At 46.7% G+C, this 26294-nt stretch overlaps 1 protein-coding gene across 4 annotated transcripts in view; it reads left to right on the top strand.

The window, feature by feature from the left end:
* The first annotated feature begins 20326 nt into the window (after positions 1 to 20326).
* FAM20B (FAM20B glycosaminoglycan xylosylkinase) overlaps positions 20327 to 26294 on the top strand; it is a 52178-nt gene continuing 46210 nt past the window's right edge. Inside the window, exon 1 of one of the 4 annotated variants that reach the window (XM_074389995.1) lies at positions 20327 to 20514. The gene's annotated coding sequence lies outside the window, so the exon portion shown is untranslated. Of the gene's footprint in view, positions 20515 to 20702; positions 20893 to 21425; positions 21596 to 26294 lie in introns of those variants that run through there. The other 3 variants (XR_012515065.1, XM_039460072.2, XM_039460073.2) reach the window with 3 other exon arrangements.

Below are 26294 nucleotides of genomic sequence, written 5' to 3'. Positions count from 1 at the left end.
TAAGGGCACTAGGATTTTCAAAAAAGCATTGGCCTCAACTTTAAGTCATCAGGAGCTTTAGCTCTAAAGAAGAGAGTCAGCCTGTCCTTTGAAGCTTTAAAGCCAGGCATTGACTTCTCTAGCTTAAAAGTCCTAGATGGTACCTTTTTCTAAGAAGAGGCTATTTAACCTACATTGCAAGTGTGTTTAGTGTAGGCACCTTCATCAGTGATGGTAGCTGGAGCTTCTGGATAACTTGCTGCAACTTCTCAATCAGCACTTGCTGCTTCAACTTGAATTTTTGTGTGATGGAGATGGCTTCTTACACCTCGTGAACCAATCTCTGCTAGTTTTCCAAGTAGTCTTCTGCAGCTTCCTCACCTCTCTCAGCCTTCATAGAATTGAAGAGAGTTAGAGTCTTGCTCTGGATTAGGCTTTGGTTTAAGGGAATGTTGTGGCTGGTTTTATCTTCTGTGCAGACCACTCAAACTTTCTCCGTATCAGCAGTAGGGCTGTTTTGCTTTTTAATCGTTTGTATGGTCACTGGAATAGTACTTAATTTCCTTTAAGAACAGTTCCTTTGCATTCACAACTTAGCTACCTGACTGGCACAAGAGGTCTAGGTTTCAGCCCATGTCAGCTTTTGACCTGCCTCCCTCACTATGCTTAATCAGTCCTAGCTTTTGATTTAAAGTGAGAGATACGTGACTCTTCCTTCGATTCGTACACTTAAGAGGCCATTGTAAGGTTATTAACTGTCCTAATTTCAGTATTGCTGTGTCTTAGGGAATAGGCCCAAGGAGGGAGGAGGGAGGGACAGAGAGATGGGGGGAATGGCTGGTGGGTGGAGCAGTCAGAACACATACATTTATCAGTTAAGTTCACCATCTTGTATGGATGCAGTTTGTGGAGCTTCAAAACAATTATACTAGAGCCAGGCACTGTGTTGCTTGCCTGTGGTCCCAGCTACTTGAGAAGCTGAGGCAGGAGGGTTGCTTGAGCCCAGGAGTTCAAGGCCAGCCTGGATAACATAACAAGGCTGTGACTAAAAAAAAAACAACAACAAAAAATCACACTGGCAGTCAGGCATGGTGGTTCACGCCTGTAATCCCAGCACTTTGGGAGGCCAAGGGGGGTGGATCACGAGGTCAGGAGTTTGAGACCACCCTGACTAACATGGTGAAACCCCGTCTCTACTAAAAATACAAAAATTGGCCGAGTGTGGTGGCACAAGCCTGTAGTCCCAGCTACTTAGGAGGCTGAGGCAGAAGAATCGCTTGAACCCGGGAGGCAGAGGTTGTAGCGAGCTGACATCACGCCACTGCACTCCAGCCTGATCGACAGAGCAAGGCTCTGTCTCAAAAAAAAAAATCACACTGGTAACATCAAAAATCACTGATTACATATCACCATAACGGATACAATAAAAACAGTAAAGTTCAAAATATTGCGAGAATTACCAAAATGTGACACAGAGATACAAAGTGAGCACGTGCTATTGGAAAAATGTCACCAATAGATTTACTCACTGCAGGGTTAACCACAAACCTTTGATTTGAAACCAATGCAATACTTCTGCAAAGAGCCATAAAACAAGGTATGTCTGTATTGAATAATGCAGTGTTCGAATCTTCTAGCAAAGTGAGCAGAACTACACAGAATCGTGCTTTTAAACTGCCAATTTGGGAAATTACATTTGTTTTCAAAACTTGTTATTTCTTGGAACTCCACTCATAGCATTTGCAGAAAGTGCGTATAAAAAGTCCATAAACCTGTTAATATTATTTTTATTTGCAACAATAACTTATAGCACCAAGCAGAGGCATAAATATGCACTCATAATATTTCAACAGCTATATACAAGTGAGATTATGTGGTGACCAGGTCTCTCCTATGCTTTCCTGTCCCCATTCCTAACAATGTCAACCTTGAATTTGGAGTTGTCAGGATTTTCCTGCTCCTAATTTTGACTTGATGCTAATGGAGTCCTTCAAATCAGAAATTTCTCTATGTTTATTAAGCTTCAGAGCTCATAGAATTATATTGCCTGTTTTTATCAAATTCGTTTTTCTCAGGTTTTAGGATTTTGAAACAGTATATGATTTCCCCAAAAATACCCAGAAGAAATCCCTGCACAGAAACACTAGGCCATGATCTTTGCCTGATTGCTAAAGGAAGAATCTTGTTAAATGAAATAATATCATAAATGAGAACACGCATGGAGGTAGTGAAAGTAGTGGGCTAGGCCCTGGTTGCCTGATTTCTGCCTGTTAGAAGTCCCCTGGCCCTCAGACACCCACAGCCACCCAGCCGCGATGTAGCCCTCTATTATTTCCCAGGAGATCTCAGATCTGTTTTCCTCTGAAATATTAGGACGCACATCAGCCCGTTGGTCACAGTTAACAGTGCACCATCTACATCTATGTGTGACTTTGTCACTCTTTGGCACCCAAATAGAAAGAAGGTAAAGGGACGTTAGAAGAATCCATTCTATTCCCTCTCTGCTGTCCTAGCTGTCAAATCAGCAGAAAGCTTAGGAAGGGCAGAGCCCCAGAGGGGCTGCAGACTGATACCTGCTCTGCCTTCTGTCTGGAAGGGGAAGAAACTCCTCCACCAGAAGCGTCAGGAGTTGGGCAGCAGAGAGCAAAGAAAGCAGGCAATTTCTGCAAGAAGGGGAAAGGGAAGAAGGTAGGGAAAAGTGATGGGTCCCAGGCAGGGGCGCATTTAGCATGAAGCTAATGAAGCTTAAGCCTCAGCACCCCTTGCTTGCAAGAACCATTCCAAGCCCCTGGGAGAGGCCCCTAGAAATTGGGGTAAAATTTGGAAAAGTGAGATATATTAACCACAATCAAGACTACAGCTGTGTGTGGTGACACTTGCCTGTAGCGCCAGCTACACAGGAGGATGAGGCTGGGGGATCACTTGAGGCCACAAGTTCAAGATCAGCCTGAACAACATAGTGAGTCCCCCTGGCCCACCATCTCTAAAAAATAAAAATAGGCTGGGCGCAGTGGCTCATGCCTGTAATCCCAACATTTTGGTCGAGGCGGGTGGATCGCAAGGTCAAGAGATAGAGAGCGTCCTGGTCAATATGGTGAAACCCCATCTCTACTAAAAATACAAAAATTAGCTGGGTGTGGTGGCGCGTACCTGTAGTCCCAGATACTCAGGAGACTGAGGAAGAAGAATCACTTGAACCTAGGAGGTAGAGGTTGCAGTGAGCCGAGATAGCACCACTGCACTCCAGCCTGGCAACAAAGCAAGATCTATCTTAAAAAAAAATAATTAATTAAAATAAATTAAGACTATAGGCCAGGGCTGATGGCTCACACCTGTAATCCCAGCACTTTGAGAGGCCAAGGCAGGTGGGTCACCTGAGGTCAGGAGTTCAAAATCAGCCTGGCCAAGAAGGTAAAACCCCATCTCTACTGAAACTAGAAAAATTAGCCGGCGTGGTGGTGGGTGCCTGTATTCCAGCTACTTGGAAGGCTGAGGCAGGAGGATCACTTGAACCCAGGAGAAAGAGGTGCAGTGAGTTGAAATCATGCCATTGCACTCCAGCCTGGGTGACAGAGTGAGACTCGTCTCAAAAAAAATTAAAACTACAGTCTTTTCCCTCCCTGACATCCCTCAGTCACACTTCCTTTCATGTTGGGTGGTATTCAGAGTGTCTGTGGGCATTTTTAATATCTATCTAAGGAGAAATTGAGAGTACATTTATTTATGTGATTTGCAGTCACTTTCTGGTATAGTTTCTGGTACTGCCCCTCTCTCAGTGAAGGAATGGCTTCTAGAGCTATCTCCACTGGCTACTGTATTGACTTAATACCAAAGGGCCTGTCGAAATATAAATGTGAATTTCAACACCTGACACCGGAAGTAGGGGGGAAGTAGAACAGAAAGAATGTTGAAAACATACAGAGTCAGAAGCTAGTTTGTGGAAAATTCTTTCAGCTATCGTAAATGTAAAAGGCAGGGCTTGATTTTCACTGATGTCTAGTCAACATTTTCTTCTTCCAGGATATGTTCTCTCTTGTCGTGACTATTTTTAATACTGCTGTAAATACAATTATAGACACACTTTTTTTATTTGTTGGGATTGAAAAAATAGAATATATCAACTTCTGGAGTTAAGCATAAACCTATGGCAATATTACAGAAAATGTTGATCAACTATGCTGGAAAAAACACTAAATTATCTTTCTATTATTCCTATAGAAAATGTCACTACAAAATTGTTGGCAAAGAAAATGGTCATCAAAGAGTAGGCAGCCAAAAGCACATGGAAAAATAGTATAGAAGTGTGTCAGGGAATAAAAATGTGAATTTTCTGGATTTTGTGATGTTTGTGGTATTTGTCAGCCTTTAAAAAACTTGATGTCATCTATTTTCTCATTGTAAATATTTACTTTTATACTCAATTTTGCATTTTTTTAAATTTTATTTTTCTTGAAGTGATCTCCAAATTATATAAGCTTCAGACTTCACCAGACCTAGACCTGTGCCTGGACTCTGGTGCGGGGCCCAGGGGTTTATACCGGCAGCCATTCTCAGCCTTTAGCGTCCCCTGGGGTCCCTAACTCATTCTTCCCCAAAGTCCCCACCCAGTCCTCAGCTCAGGCCCTGGGAGCCATCAACACTTAAAGTTGAGGAACTCTTTGCTCCTCTGGGGAGCAGGAGAGTGTGTGAGCCAGTGAGACACACATTTGCTGAATTAGACCTCCGGGGTCTTTTCCCCCAGCAAAGTCCTGCCTGGCAGAGTAGCTGGCCATTGTGTCAGGACCCACCACCCTCTTGTGAAGGACAAGCCCCTGGACCTTGCGGCCTGGGCTGAGGCCTCAACCAACAGCAGCAGTATTTGAGGCTGAGTCTGCTGTAGATTTTAAAAACAGGACCCGTGACCAGGCACCGTGGCTCATGCCTATAATCCCAGCATTTTGGGAGACCCAGGCAGGAGAATTGCTTGAACCCAGGAGTCTAAGATCAGCCAGGGCAACACAGGGAAACCTTGCCTCTAAAAAAACTTTTAAAAAGCCAGGTGCAGGGCTAGGTGTGGTGGCTCATGCCTGTGATCCCAGCACTTTGGGAGGCCGAAGTGGGAGGACCACTTGAGGTCAGGAGTTCGTGACCAGCCTGGCCAACATGGTGAAACCCCATCTCTACTAAAAATAGAAAAATTAGCAGGGTGTAGTGGTGCATGCCTATAATCCCAGATACCCAGGAGGCTGAGGCATGAGAATTGCTTGAACCCCGGAGGCAGAGGTGGCAGTGAGCCAAGATGGCACCACTGCACTTCAGCCTGGGTGACAGAGCAAGACCCTATCTCAAAAAAATAAAATAATGTTTAAAAAGTCAGGCATGGTGGCGCATGCCCACAGTCCCATCTACTCAGGAAGCTGAGGCCTGCTTGAACCCGGGAAGCTGAGGCTGCAGTGAGCTGTGATCATCCCACTGTACTCCAGCCTGGATGACAGAGCAATATATCCTCTCTCAAAAACAAAAACAAAAAAGCAGGACCAGCAGGAATGGTCTGCTGTGGATTGGGACCCCTGAATGTTCCTGAGGGGGTTAATCATGCGCAGTTCAGACATCTTCCCTGTTGTGACTGGCCTTCCTGCCTCCCCAGCCATCTGCCCAAATGAGTGCTTACTAATGAGCCAGAGAGCGCTGAGCCAGCCCGTGCAGGGCATCCGCGCAGGGCTCACAGACCCCTCTCAGCGAAACAACGTGACTGTGAAAACAATTTGCTGCTGTTCCTCTTCACCCTGACCTTGGGTCATTCTGGCCTAAAAGATCGCATTGCTCCCAGCCTCGGGGAAGTTTTGTACAATTAGCTCCAACTCTCTGCAGAAAGACCCTGCAAAAAACAGGGGTGGAGCACGGCCGTCCAGTGCCAGTTTCACCAACTCAAGCATGAAAGGACACTGACCCCGTGTGGCCATGTTTGGAGGTGCAGCACGGGGAGAGAAGAAAGGCTCCAGCACCGGCCTTTAAACAATCCCTGCAGATCCTGGCTGACCCTGCTCTGTCCCTACTCACCTCACAAGATCCTGCTGAGAGGACCTGACCCCATAAGGGCCTGCTGACCCGTTCTTCTGGTGAAATGTCCCCACCAGGTGCTCTCAACTCTGTGCAATTATCGGACTATAACTTCACAGGCCATTTGAGCGCAGATAGGTAAGGTGGGCAGGAGACGAGCTCACAGTGCAGGATGGATTTTGAGGAGGTGAGAGGAGAAGAGTGTTTCTCACTCACCCAAGGCACTGAGCACAGTGTCCCAAACATAACGGGGAGTGAACACACGCATGCCCACTTGCACTTCAGGCGCAGGAAACCCCAAGCAGAGGCAGGCACACGCAGGTATGGAACAGACACGGAGGGCTGGAGAGCGGAGCTGCTTTTCTGCGGATTTTAGGTTAGGCGGAGCACTGCTGGATTTTCTAGAAGCTGGATTGCTAAGCCCCAGTTCTGGGGTCTTTCTCGGATCACACAGCTGTGTGGAAGGAAAGGAGCCTGAGTTCTGCAATCTGGGCCAAGAAGAGGCAGATGTAGCATTTTTGATTCCATCTGAATTCCTCACACATCAAACTCAGATTCCATTCTAAACATTCATTTTCTTGTTGACACTGTGAGATGTCATAAACAGAAGGTGCCCTGCCTGGGACAAATGAGGAGGGAAAGGCTCAGAGAATGGGCTGTGTCTTAAGTCACAGCCACTGAGTGTGCAAAAAGCCAAGCTGGGGTTTGAACATGATAAAAATACACCATGGCTGCTGGGTTCCAAAGTGCAACCTGCGGCTTCTAAGGGAACTGAAACCCAACTCGCTCTGTCTCCCCCAGCTCAGTCCGCGCTCTCCCTGTAGCAGAGCCATCGTCTCAAGGCAAACTGGATCCCACTGCTCAAAACTGAGCCACCCAATACAGGAATGCGCAGACATACAAGACTTATAAAGAGACTTAGACTCCCACATAATAATAGTGGGAGACTTCAACATTAATATTAGACAGATCAATGAGACAGAAAATTAACAACGATATTCAGGACTTGAACTCAGATCTGGAACAAGTAAATGTAATTAACATTTATAGAACTCTCCACTTTAAATATACAAAATATACACTCTTATCAGTACCACATCATATCAACTTAGAAGTTTAAAAGAAATCTTGGTTAGCTCCTTGTTTGCTATTCTCTTCCCTCATTTTCTTTCATGTCTCTATTATTAAGGACAATTATAGGCATACCCATATTTAGACTGCATTCTAGCCCAGGCAATAAAGCAATACCCCCATCCTCTCTCCCTCTTCCTCTTTCTCTTTCTTCCTCTTCTTTATTCTTTAAAAAAAAAAAAAAAAAAAAAAAAAAAAAAAAAAAAAAAAAAAACTGAGCCACTCTTCTCTGGTGTCAGGACAAAAATGGCCCGATCTCAGCTCACCGCAACCTCCGCCTCCTGGGTTCAGACAATTCTCCTGCCTCAGCCTCCTGAGTAGCTGGGATTACAGGCACGCGCCACCATGCCCAGCTAATTTTTTTGTATTTTTAGTAGAGATGGGGTTTCACCATGTTGACCAGGATGGTCTCGATCTCTTGACCTCGTGATCCACCCGCCTCGGCCTCCCAAAGTGCTGGGATTACAGGCTTGAGCCACTGCGCCCAGCCTGGCATTGTCTTAAAAAGTTAAACTTTAACCTACCATTTGACCCAACAATTCACTTTAGGTATTTATCCAAGAGAAAGGAAAACTTATTTGACATAAAAGCCTGTATATAAATATTTATGCTGGCATTGCCCATACTTGTCAAAAACTGGCAATAAACCAAATGTCTTTCAAACAGTTGTTACATGTACACAATAAAATACCACTTAGCAAAGAAAAAGAATGGACTACGGACACAGGCAACGACATGCATGCGTCTCAAACGCATTATGCTGAGTGAAACTCAATCTCAAAAGGTTACATACTATATGATTCCATTTTTATGACATTCTGAAAAAGACAAAAATGTAAGAACAGAAAGCAGATCAGTAGTTGCCAGAGTTTAGGAAAGGGGGAAGCTCTGAATACAAAGGGGCAGCATGAGAGAAATCTTTGGGGTGTTAGAATTGTTCTGTAACTTGCCTGAGGTGGTGGTTACAAAACTCTGTATCTGTGAAAAATGTATGCAGTGTACGCCAAACAGTTAATTTTATTATATGCAAAAAAACCCAAAACCATTTTCAAGTAAAAGTTGGCTGGGCACAATGGCTGAAGCCTGTAATCCTAGCACTTTGGGAGGCCAAGGAGGGTGGATCACCAGAGGTCAGGAGTTCAAGAACAACCTGGCCAACATTGTGAAACCCCATCTCTACTTAAAATCCAAAAATTAGCCAGCCATGGTGGTGGGCACCCATAGTCCCAGCTACTTGGGAGGCTGAGGCAGGAGAATCGCTTGAACATGGGAGGTGGAGGCTGCAGTGAGCCAAGATCGTTCCACTGAACTCCAGCCTAGGCAACAGGGTGAGTCTCTCTCTCTCTCTCTCTCTCTCTCTCTCTCTCTTTCACACACACACACACACACACACACACACACACCAAAAACCAAAAAACACCCAACCGTTTTTCAAATAAGAGAGAGAAAAAAAAAAACCACAACCACACACAACCCAAAACAAAACTCTGCCCCCTGACACAGGCTCTGGCCGTCCTTCCTCCAAGCTCAAGCAGGAAGAGCAGATGGCAGAGGCCTTTGAGGACTAGAATAGGACCTGTTTGAGAGCAGACATCCATGAGCTTAATTTCTTTTACTTTTTTTTTTATTTATTATTTTGAGATAGAGTCTCACTCTGTCACCCAGGCTGGAATGCAATCTCTACCTCCCAGGCTCAAGCAATTCTCCTGCCTCAGCCTACCGAGTAGCAGGGACTGCAGGCACATGCCACCATGCCCAGCTAATTTTTGTATTTTTAATAGAGTCAGGGTTTCACCATTTTGGTGAGGCTGGTCTCAAACTCCCAACCTCAGGTGATCTGCCTGCCTCAGCCTCCCAAAGGGCTGGGATTACAGGCGTGAGCCACTGCGCCAAGCCTAGCTTAATTTCTTATCCTACTGTTCACATGGCTTTGGAATGACCACCATCCTATGAAATGCCATTATCTCACTGTCCATTCTTGTGTGTTTGCTTTTTAATCCTTGTACCTTACCACTCAGAAATAGCTGGAGCTGCCACAACTCCCCAAGGAAAAATTTGCTGTCTGACATCAGGCCAATGAAGAGTCTCTTTGGGGGCACACAGGAGAACTGACCACCCACTAGATCCTTCTTACCCATAACTCATGGCTCCTCCCAGCTGGTGGGGGCAGGGCCGTGAGCTGTTATTCATCCACATGGAGGGAATTATGGAACAGGGCCTTCAGGGTCAACCTTGATCTTACAGTGCCCGCCATGTCCCTACAAGGCTATGGCCCATCGCACCTCAGCCCACGTACACATGCTGCTTGCTTAGCTCAGAACTCCTTTATCTCTCCCAAGGCTTCGTCCCTGCCCTCCTGAAATGTTACCCTATCTCCCCCAAATGTGGCGATATCTGTTACCTTGGCTTGTAGAACTTTGTATATCCAAGTCCTATGGATTCTTTCTCCTAAATACCCACGAATGATCTCTTCACTCGCACTGTCCCTGCCTGCCTCAGACCTTCAGCCTCTCTTGTCCAGACCATTGCTAGGCAGATAGTTTCTGGGCTACCCTCTCTGGTCTGGCCCCACAACTCTTCAATTCCCCTCCTCCTAAAACCCTTGGTTCCCTCACCCAGGCAGGCACACAAGAACCTGACCAGGCCCTGGCTACTTTCCCTGTTCCCTACTCCTTCCCAGACATGTCCCCAACACTCCTAAAAAAACCTGGCCACTTGGGGCCAGGCACAGTGTTTCATGCCTGTAGTCCCAGCTACTCAGGAGGCTGAGGCAGGAGAATTGCTTGAACCTGGGAGGTGGAGACTGTAGTGAACCGAGATCACAACACTGTACTCCAGCCTGGGTGACAGAGTGAGACACTGTCTCAAAAAAAAAAAAAAAAAAAAAAAAAAGTCCAGGCACAGTGGCTCACACCTGTAATCCCAGCACTTTGGGAGGCCAAGGCAGGCGGATCACCTGAGGTCAGGTCAGGAGTTCGAGACCAGCCTGACCAACATGGCGAAACCCCATCTCTACTAAAAAAAAAAAAAAAAAATTAGCTGGTGTGTGTGGTGGGCACCTGTATTCCTAGCTACTCAGGAGGCTGAAGCAGGAGAATCGCTTGAACCCTGGAAACAGAGGTTGCAGTGAGCCGAGATTGGGCCACTGCACTCTAGCCTGGGTGACAAAACGAGACTCCGTCTCAAGCCACTGGCTTTTCCACACCTGCCCACAGTGGTCTCTCTGCCTGGAGTGTCCTTCCCTCCCCTCTGTCCACCAAGCAAACCCCTAATTTTCTTTAGGCCCGACTCCAGTATACCTCTCTTTGAAGCCTTCCCTGACTACCATGCCCTCCATCCATCCGCCCCAGGAACATTCATTCATTCCACGAGGAGTTAAGCCTCACCTATAGACTGGGAATTAGGATGGATAAGGACCCTCCTGGAGAGGACATTCACCCGGGCAAGGCTGATCGTCACCACCGTATCATCCTATAGAATTTCAGAATGATTAAGGTGAAGGGCTGCAGAATGATAAGATGCTCATGGCCGCCTTGCTGAGGGCATGCCACTTAAAAAGATACCTGATGCATTCCTCCTTTCCCTCCATGTCCTGAGCACTCTGCATCCTTCTTCTTCTTCCTTCTTCCTTCTCTCTTTCATCTTCTTTTTTTTTTTTTTTTTTGAGACAGGGTCTTGCTCCGTGGCCCAGGCTGGAGTGCAGCGTCACGATCTCAGCTCACTGCAACCTCCGCCTTCCAGGCTCAAGCAGTTCTCCCGCTTCAGTCTCCCACGTAGCTGGGATTACAGGTGCATGCCACTATGCCCAACTAATTTTTTCAGGCTGAAGTGTAATGGTGCAGTCTCGCCTCACTGCAACCTCTGCCTCCAGGGTTCCGGTGATTCTCCTGCCTCAACCTTCCAAGTAGCTGGGATTACAGGTGTGCACCACCACACCAGGCTAATTTTTGTATTTGTAGTGAAGACAGAGTTTCACCATGCTGGCCAGGCTGGTCTTGAACTCCCAACCTCAGGTGATCTACCCGCCTCAGCCTCCCGAAATATTGGGATTACAGGCGTGAGGCACCGCACCCGGCCGTGAGCACTCTGCATTTGTGATCTCTCCTTGGTAGAGTTACGAGACTTAGCAAATAAAAACATTGCGTAGGACATACTTAAGCCAAAAAATTGTTTGTGAAATTCAAATTTAATAGGACGGCCTTTGTTTAATCCGGCAACCCTACTAGGATCTCACTGCCCTGTGAGTTCAGACAATGAGCCTCAGGGCCCAGCCCTGTGGCTGGCTGCAGTAGGTACTCACTAAACACTGAAAGAATGAGCCATTAAGCAGATTAATGAGCAGCACTTGCTAAACTGTACTGCATTGTGCATTTGCTGGCTGATTCCCCTCCTGCATGACAAGCCCCCCCCTGCAGCGCAGGCAGTGTTAGATGGCATCCTCTGTACTCTAGTACCTAGGCCTGGCTAAAGGCAGCCTGAGGATTGGTTTGGGGAGAAAGTATCTGCCTCTCACCATCTATTAGTGCCTTTCCTACCACCCCAAGTAATAATCAAATAAGAAAAACATTTCAAAATGTGGCAATATATGTAATGACATGGAAATTGAGAAACGTTTTCTCAATCATATGTACATGAATAAAAACACCTTTGGAAAATTTTGCTATATTTATAGACTGCAGTATATAATCTATGAAAAAAATTGCTTCCATCTAGTGCCCTAGCTACCCCCTTCCAACCAGACGGCCTCTCCGAAACTGTTTCTCTTTTGGAATTGTGGAGCTAGCAGAAATAGCTGACCGGTAGGTGTCTGTTATATGAACGATGGCATGAAAAGATTGTACTGTGATTCTGGGCCTGCGCGTCAATCTCCCCACTGGACTGGGATCCTCCACAGGCCAGCAAGGTGTCCTTATTGTCCCCAGGCCCAGCATGCAACAGCAGCTCAGGAAATGAGGCTGGAAAATCTATCAAGAGCCACATCTCATGCTTGACATGAAAGCTTCCCCGAAGGAAGGCTGGTTCAAAAGCACACCCCATGTTGCCCTCTGGAGGTCAGCAGTCCCATCAAGGCTCAGCCCAAACCACAGACTGGCAAGCAGCCCAGAAAGGGTGTGGTCCAACTGCCCCACAAGTCCTGTGAATAAGTCCAGTCTTCGCTCCTAGTTCATCAAAGGATCACTGTCCGGGGGCAGCCTCAGCCCCTGTTGGTTTCAACTCATAAGGAGAATGTTCTGGCTTCAGCCTGTTTCTGAGCTTTAAAAAGGACAAGGAAAGGCACTGTATGGAGTGTTTTACTTTTGAATTTTTTTTTCATGACTGCAAACTGTTGGATGTTGAAAACCTTACATTTACTTGTAAATGGCCAGTCTGTGTTTGTGTATGGAGGAAGGTAAGAGTTGAAGGGCCAGAGTTATTTTCATTTTCCTTGTAAGTTTCTCTAATACTTAGCTTTTCATTGAGCATTCTATATTTATTTCTGTGTCATTCTTCGGTGCGTTTTATAACCTGTGATGCTGAAAGCCACCTTCCTTCACATTATGGACTGGAGTCAAATGGGTCAATACAGTCACACAGCATCCTCCAGAAGTTAGTACTATAGAACACCGTCCCAAATAAGCACACAATACAATTATGAGAATGAGCACAGAAACACCGTGTATAATAGTCTCAAAGGCGGCCAGGCACAGTGGCTCACACCTGTAATCCCAGCACTTTGGGAGGCCGAGGTGGGTGGATCACAAGGTCAGGAGATAGAGACCATCCTGACCAACATGGTGAAATCCCATCTCTACTAAAAATACCAAAAATAAAAATCACCAGGCGTGGTGGTGCATGCCTGTAGTCCCAGCTACTCAGGAAGCTGAGGTGGGAGGATCGCTTGAGCCCAGGCGTTCTGGGCTGTAGTGCGCTATGCTGATCAGGTGTCCACACTAGGTTCGGTATCAATATGGTGACCTCCCGGGAGCGGGGGGGCCACCAGGTTTCCTAAGGAGGGGTGAACTGGCCCAGGTCAGAAACGGAGCAGGTCAAAACTCCCATGCTGATCAGTAGTGGGATTGTGCCTGTGAATAGCCACTGCACTCCAGCCTGGGCAACATAGCGAGACTCTTGTGTCTTTAAAAAAAAAAAAAAAATTAGCTGGGTGTGGTGTCCTGCTCCCATACCACCAGCTACTCAGGAGGCTGAGGCAAGAGAATCACCTGAACCCGGGAGGTGGAGGTTGCAGTGAACTGAGATCATTCCACTACACTCCAGCCTGGGCGACAGAGCAAAACTCTGTCTCAAAAATAATAATAATAATATTAAAGAAAAATTCAAAGACACAGTCAATTATTAGAACACCATTTACTTATATACAAGGGAAACTAATAATAGATTTATTTCCTCTATCAGAGCCAAAATAAGAAGTGGGGCCGGGCGCGATGGCTCAAGCCTGTAATCCCAGCACTTTGGGAGGCCGAGGCGGGTGGATCACGAGGTCAAGAGATCGAGACCATCCTGGTCAACATGGTGAAACCCCGTCTCTACTAAAAATACAAAAAATTAGCTGGGCATGGTGGCGCGTGCCTGTAATCCCAGCTACTCAGGAGGCTGAGGCAGGAGAATTGCCTGAACGCAGGAGGCGGAGGTTGCGGTGAGCCGGGATCGCGCCATTGCACTCCAGCCTGGGTAACAAGAGCGAAACTCCGTCTCAAAAAAAAAAAAAAAAGAAGTGGGAAAAGAGGAGGAAGGAGAAAAATGAAAAACTGCAGACGTGTGCAAGATAATGAACTTTGCCTTTTCTTGAGTAAGCTTCTGATTAGCAGGCAGCTAGCTAAGAAGGCCAGAGGGTGTTCTGCCCTTGACATCTGGATGAATCATCAGAGAGGATAATTCCAGCTGCTTATAGATTCTCCAGGAGCCCTTGGAGTGGAACTGTGCTGTATCCATGGTAAGTTGCCTGTGTGTTACATGTGCCTGGGTCCTGTCTGCCCCCTGACCTTTATTAAAAAATTCTCAATGCAAGCAGCCTAAATGTTTAACAAAAGGAACTGGCTAAACAAACTTCAGTATATCCTCAGCATAGAATACTAAAGATCTTTCTTTTCTTTTTTTTCTTTTTCTTTTTTTTTTTTTTTGAGATAAGAGTCTTGCTCTCTCACACAGGCTGGAGTGCAATGGCGCGATCTCAGCTCACTGCAAACTCTGCCTCCCAGGTTCAAGCGATTCTCCTGCCTCAGCCTCCTGAGTAGCTGGGATTACAGGCGCCTGCCATCACGCCTGGCTAATTTTCTTATTTTTAGTAGAGACAGGGTTTTATTATGTTGGCCAAGCTGGTCTCAAACTCCTAACCTCAGGTGATCACCTCAACCTCCCAAAATGCTGGGATTACAGGTGTGAGCCACCACGCCTGGCCCCAAAGATCTTTTAAAACGGTATGATTTAAGAAAACGTTTTAATAAAAATATGTAATAATGTAGGAGGTTGTTCATGATATACCATTAAGTTATGAGTTTGTGGGGACACACTCAGCCCATAGCATTAAATCTATCAGTCAAGGCTCTCAAGAGAAACAACCAATAGGATCTATGTATACATCTATCTCTAGAAAAGGGACTTAGAAGGCATTGGCTCATATGCATATGGAGGTTAAGAAGTCCCACAATCTGCTGTCTGCACACTGAGGACCCAGGCAAGCTGGTGGTATAACCTGAGAGCCAGAGGGCTGATGGTACAGATTTCAGTCCAGACCTGAAGCCTGAGAAGCTGGGGCAGCAAGGGCAGGAGAAGATCCATGTCCCAGCTAAAGCAGTCAGAGAGCAAATTCAACCTTCTTCCACCTTTTTGTTCTGTTTATACCCTCAACAGATTGGATGCAGTCCACCCACCCTGGGGAGGACTATCTGCTTGACTCAGTTTATCAATTCAAATGCTAATCTTTTCCAGAAATACCCTCACAGATACACCCAGAAATAATATTTACCTGGGCATCCCATGGCCCAGTCAAGTTGACGCATAAAATTAACCATTTCCATAATCCAGTGGGGAGAAAATGGTGCCCTACGTGAGCAGTGTTTGGGTGGCTGGAGTAAGGAGATGGTTTGAGAAGTCTCTAGCAGCCACAGTTACCAGAACTTGGTGCCGATCAGAGGTGGGGATGAGGAAGATGAGTCTAACTCATCTGGTGGTTTTGGTTGGATGAGTGGTGGTCACGTTAAGTGAGACCCTTTCTTATGAAAGGGTGAAAATACCAGCCTGGTATTGTTTCTTCCAAAGCTTTGCTAACGTCTCTGAAACTCCTAGCACACTCCCTTCAGGAGTCCCCTGTACTCCCCTGCCTGAGGGATCTCCCTGCCTACCTGCTAGGACTCCCCATTTCCCTCATGGGCCCCAGAGGGGTATAGTAGGCATCAGTGAGGTATTGGCTCTTTCTCCCTGGGCTTGTAGTCCCACTGTGTCAAGTACCTTGTCCTCTGTTCTGGGTCACCTCCCTGTTCCACAAACATCTACTTTCCAGGAGAGGGTCACAACCTGTAGGACTGAGGAACTCAGAACTTCGATGCTGCAATTACTTCATGCATTAAATTGAGTTAATAAAAATTAATGAGCTTCCGTCACAACAAAAAAAGTGTATTAAATACCAATATACCTGTGGTACCATCCTGGGCATATTATAAAAGTATTGCCTTGCGAGAATGAGCAATCTGGAATTTGCAATATTGTCTCCACCCAATCCCTTGAGAGCCGTATGTGGCATTAGAGAAATTCACAACAAACTGGAAAATGTCGAAGATGTGGCCCTGGACATTTACTGAAGCGTATATACCACAATAAAGTGTATATTTTGGGGTAGTTTAATAAATTACTGTAACCAACAAGACAGTTACGTGAACCACAGCTTTGAGAGCCATAACTCCTCTTCATTTCTTACTAACTAGAAATCTAACATATCCATTAATGTATTTTTCTTTTTGCTTTTAATGTGCAAATTTAAAGAACAAAGTTAAATAGATAAATATATTTTCAGAACAAAAGAAAAAACAGTGCCTATTACTTTTGGGGGTGATGAAAGTGTTCTAAAATTAAATTATGTTAATGATTGCTCAACTCTGTAAATATACTAAAAGGCACTGAGTATATTTTAAGCAAGTGAGTTTTGTGGTATGTGTATCTTTTTCCCCCTCCCCAACCCCTGTGGTATGTATATCTTAATAAAGCTCTCTTAAAAATAATATTGCTAGAGTGAAAAAATAACCGAAAGAGTCCCACCATTTTCAGAATCCGCAGCCTGGATGTCTAAGCAGAGAAGCTGGGTATGCCTGTGTATGTACGTGCCTTATGATGCTGTCCCTGGGACGTGAGTTCTTTGCTCAGATGGCATTGACAGAGGTGCCACGTGGTAAGTGGGCAGTCCATTGCTATAAGCAAGAGGTGGGCTGTGAGTAGTTCTGCAGAGCTGGTGGCAAAATGAAAGAAAGGAGTTTGCCCCGTTGGGAAAGAAATGTAGAAACAGCTGTCCATAGATGGCCCAGTGCAGAGAACAAACCTGCCTGGGAAGCAGCTGAGGCAGGGCACACGCTCCTGCAGGGAACAAAGAGATACGTGTCACCCTCTCCCCAGGCTCCTGGCACCTTGGTACAGTGCGAGCTTTCCTAGGGCTCCTCTCAACTTGCTTGATGTAGAATTAACTTAATTAGTTTCAGAGGGATCCATCCTGGTGGCTGTATTACCTAGGTTAAAAGAAACTGTGTGTATGTGTGTGCACGCGTGCATACCTGTGTGTCTTGCCTTAGTGTATGCAAGCAACTTGAGATAATACCCTCCTTCTAGTTTGAGATTGCTGGACTGTTATTGGAGTCCTAGGGCTTGACAAATTGGCAGAGACTTGGAAATTCTGAAACAGTTTAAGGAAAATGCTTACAATGATGAAGGGACCGAGAAATGTCTCTGGGGCTCAATTCCCTGCTCTGCAGGACCTGTTCAAAAACTTCCCTTTCAAGCATTGCATGGCTACCATGGGCCGTGCAATGGGTCTTAGTGCTACAGAAGACGCAGATGTCAGTACCTCCCTTTCAGAGAGGTCCTGAACCCATGGCTCTCCTTCTCTGAGGACAGTACAACCCGGGGAATGGCGTCAGGCAGATCCCCAAAGACTTCAATACAACCCACCACAAGACAGTTACAAATAAAGTGCTGGGCCTCAGAAGCCAAGAAAAGCGCGTGCAGTTGCGAAAGCTATGAAAGGCTTCATGAACAAGTAGCACGGAGAGCTGTATAACATGTTTACAGGTGGGAGTGAGTAGATGTCCTGGAGGAAGAATCAATGTGATCACAACCATGAGAGCAGGGAAAGGAGAGCAAGTGAGCCCCTTAGGGTGGAGGATAAGAAATTAGCAGAAAATGGGCCTGAAAAGGTGACAAGGGCCGTAAATGCCTAGCAGAGGTGTTCCTATTGAATTCCGCAGGCCGTGGACAAGCCTCTGGTGGGTTTCACACTGGGGCTAATAACCAAGATTGGAGTTCCCCACTGGGGCTAATATCCATCCTTCTGGCAAGGATGCCTGCCGCCCTTGGTTGGAGGGGGACAGCCAAATTCCTGCTTCGGTTTTAACTCAATGAGCTTCCACACATCTATGTGGAGAAGGTACTTTATATGAAGCACTCTACAAGTGGGAAATAAAGATGAAAGAGTCAACGTCTTTTAAAATTCTTGCAGTTTGGGAACAAGGAAGAAAGGCAAAGAGGAGATTGGACAAAGACACGTAGAACCACAATACGTGGTATGAGTGGGAAAAGGAGCATCACAATAATCTTGACAAAGTGCTCAGACCTCCTTAACGGGGGCTCCTGCCAGCTTCTCAAGAACGGGAACAAGGCCTTCTTCATCTCTGCGTGGTCTGGTAGCTCAGTGCCTGGCACTTGGTAGACACTCATTAAATGAATGAATGTATGAATCAATGAATGAATGAACACATGAACCATTCTCCTGTCATGCATTACCTGCTGAAAATGCTGGCTGTAAGTTCACAGGACACTGCCTAACTTTCGTTCACATTGTTCCTCTCTTCTCCTGCCCATATTTTGCTCACCTCAATACCAGCCCACACTGTCTTTCTGGACTTCCTGTGATTCTTTTCAGTGATCACAGAGTCTGTGCTGCATAATTTAAGTGTCCCTATTCCTTGCAGCTGCTTCCTGTGTGCTAGTCATGTAAACGCCCTTCTTAAGTGATTGCATCCCTCACAATACTTAGAATATATTGACTGTTGATTGGTTGGAAAATAACCCATTATGGGGGAGGGGGCAGAAACTGACATAATGGAGTGACAGGCACGGTGCTGGTGCTGTGCATACACCCAAGAAGGGCCTGGGTAATGCAGCATGGTGAAGGGAAACTGGAGGACCGAACAATTTTGTCATCTGAAAGCCTTTCAGAGAGGTCCTGAACCCATGGCTCTCCTTCTCTGAGGACAGAAAAAAGGAGGAAGTGTGTCTGTCCTGCAGTATGTGGGATGGATAGATGGATGCGAAATTAAGCACTGAAGTCGGTTGCTTGGAGAGGCAATGACTGCCCCTTGCCCCCACCTGAAAATCCTTGAAGACAGAAGGGATCATCCGCTCAGGAAGCTGAGGCTGCAGGATAAGCTGGCCTTTTCCTCAACAGTGACAGTTGGAGCGTTCACCCTCACTGTCCTTGTCAGAGTTACAGGCAAGAAAGGAGAATCCTTAAGCGTAAAGTGTCTTAAAGGAACTGTTGATTTACCCTTTTGCTTTATGATCTCCTGATGTAGTGAGCAAGGTTCAGGAAGATTAGCTAACTGCAAGCAGACCGATCTTTCTGTGCAGGAAAATAAGGTAGATTCTCATTATCATCCTGCTCATTTCCCCAAGAATTATGTATTCCCTGGCCAGAAAACGACCTGCAAACCTTTTCCTTTTTTTTTTTTTTTTTTTTTTTTGAGGCGGAGTTTCGCTCTTGTTACCCAGGCTGCAATGGCGCGATCTCGGCTCACCGCAACCTCCGCCTCCTGGGTTCAGGCAATTCTCCTGCCTCAGCCTCCTGAGTAGCTGGGATTACAGGCATGTGCCACCATGCCCAGCTCATTTTTTTTTTTTTTTTTTTTTTGGATTTTTAGTAGAAACGGGGTTTCACCATGTTGACCAGGATGGTCTCGATCTCTTGACCTCGTGATCCACCCGCCTCGGCCTCCCAAAGTGCTGGGATTACAGGCTTGAGCCACCGCACCCGGCCCCTCCAAACCTTTTCAACTACACGCAGCAAAAGGCTGATACAATGCCTTCTGCGTTTGACTGTACGCCTCCTGCAGTGATTAATGCTGCCTCCCTAACTACAGTGTCGGGAACGGGTGTCAAGCCCAATTATTTCTCTAGGATCTCCTGATAGTAAATGCTCAGTAAATACATAGATGAACAACAGCTAATCCTACACAATAATCTTAGAGTACTTTCCCCACACATTTCCTAACGGAATCCTCACAACAACCCTGTGAACTAGGTACTGTGATTAACTCCCATTTTCCAGTGAAGGAAACTGACGCTTAGCGAAGTTAACTGGTACATCCTGTATCACACAGCAAATAAGAATTCTGGCCAGTACACCTTACTGATTAAATGAACTATTTGGCCTGAAGAAAAAGTGTCAACTCAAGTCTTTCTCCATCACGCATCTTATCCCACGGAGCAACCTGCATTATATTTCAGGTTAAGGCACACTAAGTCCGCGCTTCAGTATATGGTGAATAAATGGATGGACACAGTGGCCGCTTTGTATATAGTCAGTGGAAAGCAAACACAAGGGAAAATCTCTCATTCACACCATTTATCCGCGCCCGTTGGGTGCACTGCGGTCAGGCATTGGAGACCCAGGGGCGCCTGACCTGCCCTCATGGGGCTTACGGTTCTTAGCAAAAGGCAGATGTAAAACGACTAATCTTGCAATCAATGAATCATAATTTTGTGAGATGCTCCTGAAAGCATGTAGCAGGACGCTCTGCTCTGGTCCGAAGAAAGAGCCATTTGCACTCAGTGTGGGAAGGCTAGCCTTTTTCCTGGGCAAAAGAGGCGGGGGATACATTTAGACAGGCAGAACCTCCCAGCAGAAGTCAAGGCAAATTAAAAAGGCAAAAGGAGGAGGGACTATGCTGCTCACAAACAACTTGACCCAGGGGACCGCAACTCTCCAGTCCTGCTGCCTACCTACCTAAGACAAGCAGGGAAGAAAACGCGAAGACGGGGTGGGAAATGGAGAAAATAGAAAAAGAAAAAAGAAAGAGCGAAGGAAGTGAGAAGTGAGAGGCCAGTTTATGTAATCCTGCCAGGGCGGCGCGGCCCGGAGGAGTGGAGACCAGGACCGGCGCCGAGAGAGTTAAGCGGACGCGCCCGGCTCGGAAGGGGTTAAGGGGGGCCGTCCGGAGCGGGTCCGGTAGAGGCCGCCTACCGAGGCGGGGGCGGGGCCGCGCCGAGCGAGCGCTGGGATTGGCCGCGGGGCAGGCGTTACGCTAGGACGGTACCAACAGCCAGGGGCCGCGGAGGCGGGGGGTGGGTGTGGGACTGCCGCTCAGCGCGGGGAGAGGTGGCCTCGGAATGGCCGGGCCGGGGGTGGGCGGGAGCCGCAGTGGCGGCGGCGGCTGGGGGCGGTGAGCGCGGCGTGGGGCTGCCCCTCCCCGGAGGCGGCGGGGGCGGCCGGGGCCGCGCCGCACCGCACCGCGCGGGCGGCCATGGAGCGAGCCTAGGGCCCGACAGGTGAGTGGCGTGGGGGCGGGGGAGGGCGCGCGACCCCCGCCCCCAGTGCGGCGGGCGGGAAAACGCGGACCGGCACGCGGGCGGGGCGCGGTGCGTGGCGCGCGCCGGGCTGGGGCCGCCTGGGGGCGGGGCGCCTCCCTGAGGGGCCGGGCACCGGTTCCCGGAGTCGTCCCGGAGTGGCCGCGGGCGGGTCTCGGGTGAGGGCCCGAGGCTGCCGGGGAGACCCGCCCGAGCCGCGCATTCCTGCGTGCGGTCGCTGCTGAAGGGACGCGGCCTCGGCCGCCGCCTCCCCGGCCCACCTGAGGCGCCGCCCCTACCTGGGGGCTGCCTCAGGCTGCCCGGGGTCCTTCTAGGGACCGTCCCTCGTCCCCTTGCGCGGTCCCCAGAGGCGACTGGCCCCAGTGCCTCTCTTGTGTTCCCGCGAGCGCCCGTTGCGGCAGCCCGGGGAGCGCGCCCTCGCGGGGTCTCTGCTGGGCCCGCCGCGTGGCCGGGAAGCGCGGGTGACCTGCAGGCCGGAGGCAGGAGGCGGGGCCGCAGTGCCCGGGGCCCTTGGTCTCCGGGGGTCCTGCGCGGGGCGCTCGCAGAAGGGCACAACTTAAGGAATGCCGTGTTAACCCTCAGTGGGCTGCGCTTGAGATTGCATTTCCGGGTGTGACGGCCCCGACGTTAAGAGCTGACCGATAGGTTGCCCTTAATGATGAATGTGAGCACTTGTCGAGCTGCGTCCTTGATTGTGGGTTCGTGCTGATCTGGCTTCTGTCACCTGCCAGTCTCTGGATAGGAAAAGAAGGGGTAGAAGGAGGGATTGGAGGGAAAGTGGGGAAAATAGGGCTTGGTTAGTCTTTACGGAATTATTAGTCCTTTTAAAGGCCATACCATCATTGGGATGGGTAAGGAGTTTCTAATTTGGGAAAATGAGAGTTGCTTGGTATTGCAACTTGGGGCTAGTGCCAGATATCAGTATCTTCCCCACCCAGCCAGCTTCCCTCTGGAGGTTTGATTTCTCACTTGGAAGGGAAATAGGAATGTGGGGTTTTTTTTTTAGCTTTCAAATTGTAGGACTTTTAAAATCTATAATCTGGTAAAGTTAAGATTGCCATTTACTAGCCACGCCTATCGTTGCGTTGTACATTCTTGCACGAATTTCACTGGTGTTGATTTCTAAAAATCAGGTTAGAGATTTTAGCGTGTTTATGTGTTACAAACATTGCTTGAGTTTTTGCAGGACCTTCGAGCTAAGCTTAGAGCACTTCCTCACACATAGTTTATTATCACGACTTGTCTTTGAGAAACTGAGGTACAAGTGGTAAAGATGCTAAATTATTTTCCCAGAACCATAGCGGATCTCAGGGAGATTTAAAATCAGTGTTTTCTATTAATAACTTTTCTAAAGTTTGCAAAGACGTTGGACTTTGGCCCCTAGAACGGTACAATGGAATCAGCAGGAGGCCCTTTCCATTTGAAATTGCTTATCAAAGGAGAATAAAAAGGCACACACAAGTATAATTCAGGCTCTCAGCCTCACTCATGGTAAAGTGCAGTGATAAATATGGATACAGGTAAAAGATGATCAAGACATCTTGGAGTTCACAGCATTTCTTCTCTGGCTGGTGAAAATGTGACATCCATATGCTTTATTCATTTCTCTAGAACTAGTAGGACAAGAGCTCTGTTTTGGTGAATGAATGGAAACTAGAAAACACATGCCCTGCTTTTGTTTTTGGTTCTTAAGATTAGAGAACAAACACATCACTGTTTCTGTCATCTTTCTTTTTATAATCCTTTATGTCGTAGAATTATTTTATGCTAAATTGGTAATTCCTTGACTTTTAGTTTATTCTCTTGATTTCCATTTGTAGATTCCAACCCTTTCACGCAGCATTAAAGTTTCTGCTTTTAATCTCTGCTGAATTTTAAATTCCTAAATGAAATTTTCTGTTCCTTTACCTTCAGGGCAGACCTCAGCTTCCTACACTTTGTGTTACGGTCATTTCATCGGTGTAAAACCCTAAAGCCAGATACTTCAGCTCTTGAATTGATAACTTTTTTTTTTTTTTTTTGAGACGGAGTTTCGCTCTCGTTACCCAGGCTGGAGTGCAATGACGCGATCTCGGCTCACCGCAACCTCCGCCTCCTGGGTTCAGGCAATTCTCCTGCCTCAGCCTCCTGAGTAGCTGGGATTACAGGCACGTGCCACCATGCCCAGGTACTTTTTTGTATTTTTAGAAGAGACGGGGTTTCACCATGTTGACCAGGATGGTCTCGATCTCTCGACCTCGTGATCCACCCGCCTCAGCCTCCCAAAGTGCTGGGATTACAGGCTTGAGCCACCGTGCCCGGCTGAATTGATAACTTTTTAAAAGAGGTTGTCTCTTGATTGCCACAATCTCATAACAGAAGCAGGAGGCTGTTCTTTTTTTATTCTGTGGTCACAGTTGTAAACCATTACAAGGAAACAGCAGGGCACAGTGGCTCACACCTGTAATCACAACTGTAATCGAAGCACTTTGGGAGGCCGAAAGGGGCAGATCATGAGGTCAAGAGATTGAGACCATCCTCGCCAACATGGTGAAACCCCATCTCTACTAAAAATACAAAAATTAGCTGTGCTTGGTGGCGCTTGCCTGTAGTTCCAGCTACTCAGGAGGCTGAGGCAGGAGAATCGCTTGAACTTGGGAGGTGGAGGTTGCAGTGAGCTGAGATCACGCCACTGCACTCCACCCTAGTTACAGAGTGAGTCCATCTCAAAAAAAAAGAGTCTTCTGAATCTGAATGTCTGGTCCTTCTGGGACTAAGTGCCATGCGGTTTTGTAGATTGGGATGGGGAGCACAGTTACAATGAGGCCCTACAGTGTGTTGTAATCGTTATGATAATCTGTGTACTTTTCTCTCTGCACCTAACAGTGCCTGTTTGTAGAAAGTGTACAAGAAATATTTATCAGTGTCAGTAGAATGAATACATGGAAAACAGTATGAGGGAAGGGGAAATATCCTGTATTACCAAGTTGTTTAGTCCCTCTTTTTGTCAAAAGGAAAAAACAGCCTAGAAAACGTTTTTCAGATTACTGTTCAAAATGTGCTGTTGAGGTGTGTTATTTGCTTCTGTGATTGTTTGGTGTTCTAAGCTACCTGCAGCCTGGGAGTAGCCTGTGCAGGTTCCAGTCAGGTGGAGCTTCACAGACTTGCTCCTGCAGCCTGCTCTGGCTAGGCTAATTGGGCAGTTGGATTGATAGCCAGTGTTTTTGCATAGAAGAACCTAGAGCTCTTGGTAATAGCCATGCCAACAGCACTGACCCTGAATGCCCTTGTCCCTTATTTTGCAGGAGGAAGAGGGGAGTTACCCCTTCTTAGAATACTTCTCCAGCAGTTCCTTCTTCTACACCTACATGTATCTTCCTGTTTTCCTTTCTTCAGCTGCCTGCCTAACCCCAAGTACTAATGAATTCATTAACATGGGCCTGGGCTGCAGAACAAGAGCTTACTTTGCTATTGAAACCAGCTTCTGACTCTTTTTTTTTTTTTTTCAAAGATGGGATTTTTACCTTGTTGGTCAGGCTGGTCTCAAACTCCGGACCTCAAGTGATTTACCTGCCCTCGGCCTCCCAAAGTGCTGGGATTACAGGCATAAGCCACCATGCCCGGCCCTACTTCTGACTAACTTATTATGTTAACATGACTGTTTGAGCTGCCTAGAAGAGAACATAATGCAGAGATGTCACTTCTGATTTGGTCTTTCTTACCAAAAACAAAAGAAAAAAATGCCTGTCTCTGGATGTAAAGAATCTAGGATGTGCATCTGTCATCCCAGTATGAGATAAGAAAAATGTAAGATGGCCGGGCACGGTGGGTCAAACCTGTAATCCCAGCACTTTGGGAGGCCGAGGCGGGTGGATCACGAGGTCGAGAGATCGAGACCATCCTGGTCAACATGGTGAAACCCCGTCTCTAATAAAAATACAAAAAATGAGCTGGGCATGGTGGCACATGCCTGTAATCCCAGCTACTCAGGAGGCTGAGGCAGGAGAATTGCCTGAACCCAGGAGGCGGAGGTTGCGGTGAGCCGAGATCGCGCCATTGCACTCCAGCCTGGGTAACAAGAGCGAAACTCCGTCTCAAAAAAAAAAAAAAAAAAGAAAAATGTAAGATGATGCAGAAAAGACCTTGAGCTTTAGTGTGTGTTTAAGGTCTATACTTTCTGGCAAGATAACCCATTTTAGAGAAGAGGATGCTAACTTGGGCATATGTTAAAGGCAGGCCAAGGAATATGAAATTATGAATTGTGTCTAGAGGACAGAACCAAGCACAGAGAGAGGCAGTGAAGTCTATCATTTCCTGCTCTCAAATGTTAACTTTCTGCTTAATATACATAGCAATGCCTCATTTACCTAATGTTATTGGGAAATAAGGTATATATGTGAACATTTTATTTGAGCTCTACCTTTTGTGGAAAATTTTTTACAGTGTATTATATGCTTTGGTTATGATTACTAGCATACGGGCAGTAATTGAGTGAGACTTTGAGATGATTGAAAAATGGAGGTTGCTGTCCTCTCTGCTTTTTGAATTATTAACTTTACTTGAGTCAGATTCAGTAGTCAGTCTGTGTCTTCTTTCAGTGGTGGAAAGCTGCTCTTTTGCTACTGTTAGTATCCCTGCTGCCCTCTTTTAAATTTGCAGCTTCTTATCTGTGGAGTAGGAGCTTCCTGACATCGAATGTAAAACAGCTAAATAGGCTTTGTTATGTTCTACCTGCTCTTCTTTGAGTATTAGGGTATGAACTTTGTAACCACTGTTTTTGCTGCCCAGAGACCTTTTTCTTTGTTTCTTATCATTGATGTAGATGGTGAACTTGTGCTCTGTATAGATGCATTTATGTTCCTGTAGTTCTTTCTGTAGAAAAAGACAAAATAATATGGAAGTACTTACTAATGTTGGTTCTTGTTTCAGAAAGCACTGCCAATAATACTTGAAGATCTGATTTCAGTCCTGTCTTGTATCATCCTTGGGCAGTGTCTTAGACAACCTCCTTTCTTCCTTTTAGCATTTCCAGGTTGTCTTTACTCTCAATCCCAGCCAGGACTGGGAACCGGGTGGGCAATAGTGGTGGCCTTGAAAGGTGGAAGCAGGATATACAGAAGGTGGCAATTTTAACTTGAGTGTATGTAATTGGTTTACGTATTCGATATTTCTGCATCCTTTATATACTGTGTATATGAATTCATTATAGGACTTATTTTCCTATGTCTCTGGAAGAAGCAATCTTTAAACCAGAGAGTTGCCAGTTTAGAAGATACTCTTACAACCCTAAAGATCTTTCTCCCTTGCCTTTCTCTCCTTTTACTCCACAAACATTTATCAGATACCGCTTATATGCCCAGCACTGTGCCAAGTTTCTTGGAAGT

The sequence above is a fragment of the Saimiri boliviensis genome, chromosome 19, assembly GCF_048565385.1.
Source record: "Saimiri boliviensis isolate mSaiBol1 chromosome 19, mSaiBol1.pri, whole genome shotgun sequence".
Taxonomy (NCBI): domain Eukaryota; kingdom Metazoa; phylum Chordata; class Mammalia; order Primates; family Cebidae; genus Saimiri; species Saimiri boliviensis.
The sequence above is the reverse complement of the archived record's forward strand: the minus strand, read 5'-3'. Positions and strand labels throughout refer to the sequence as shown.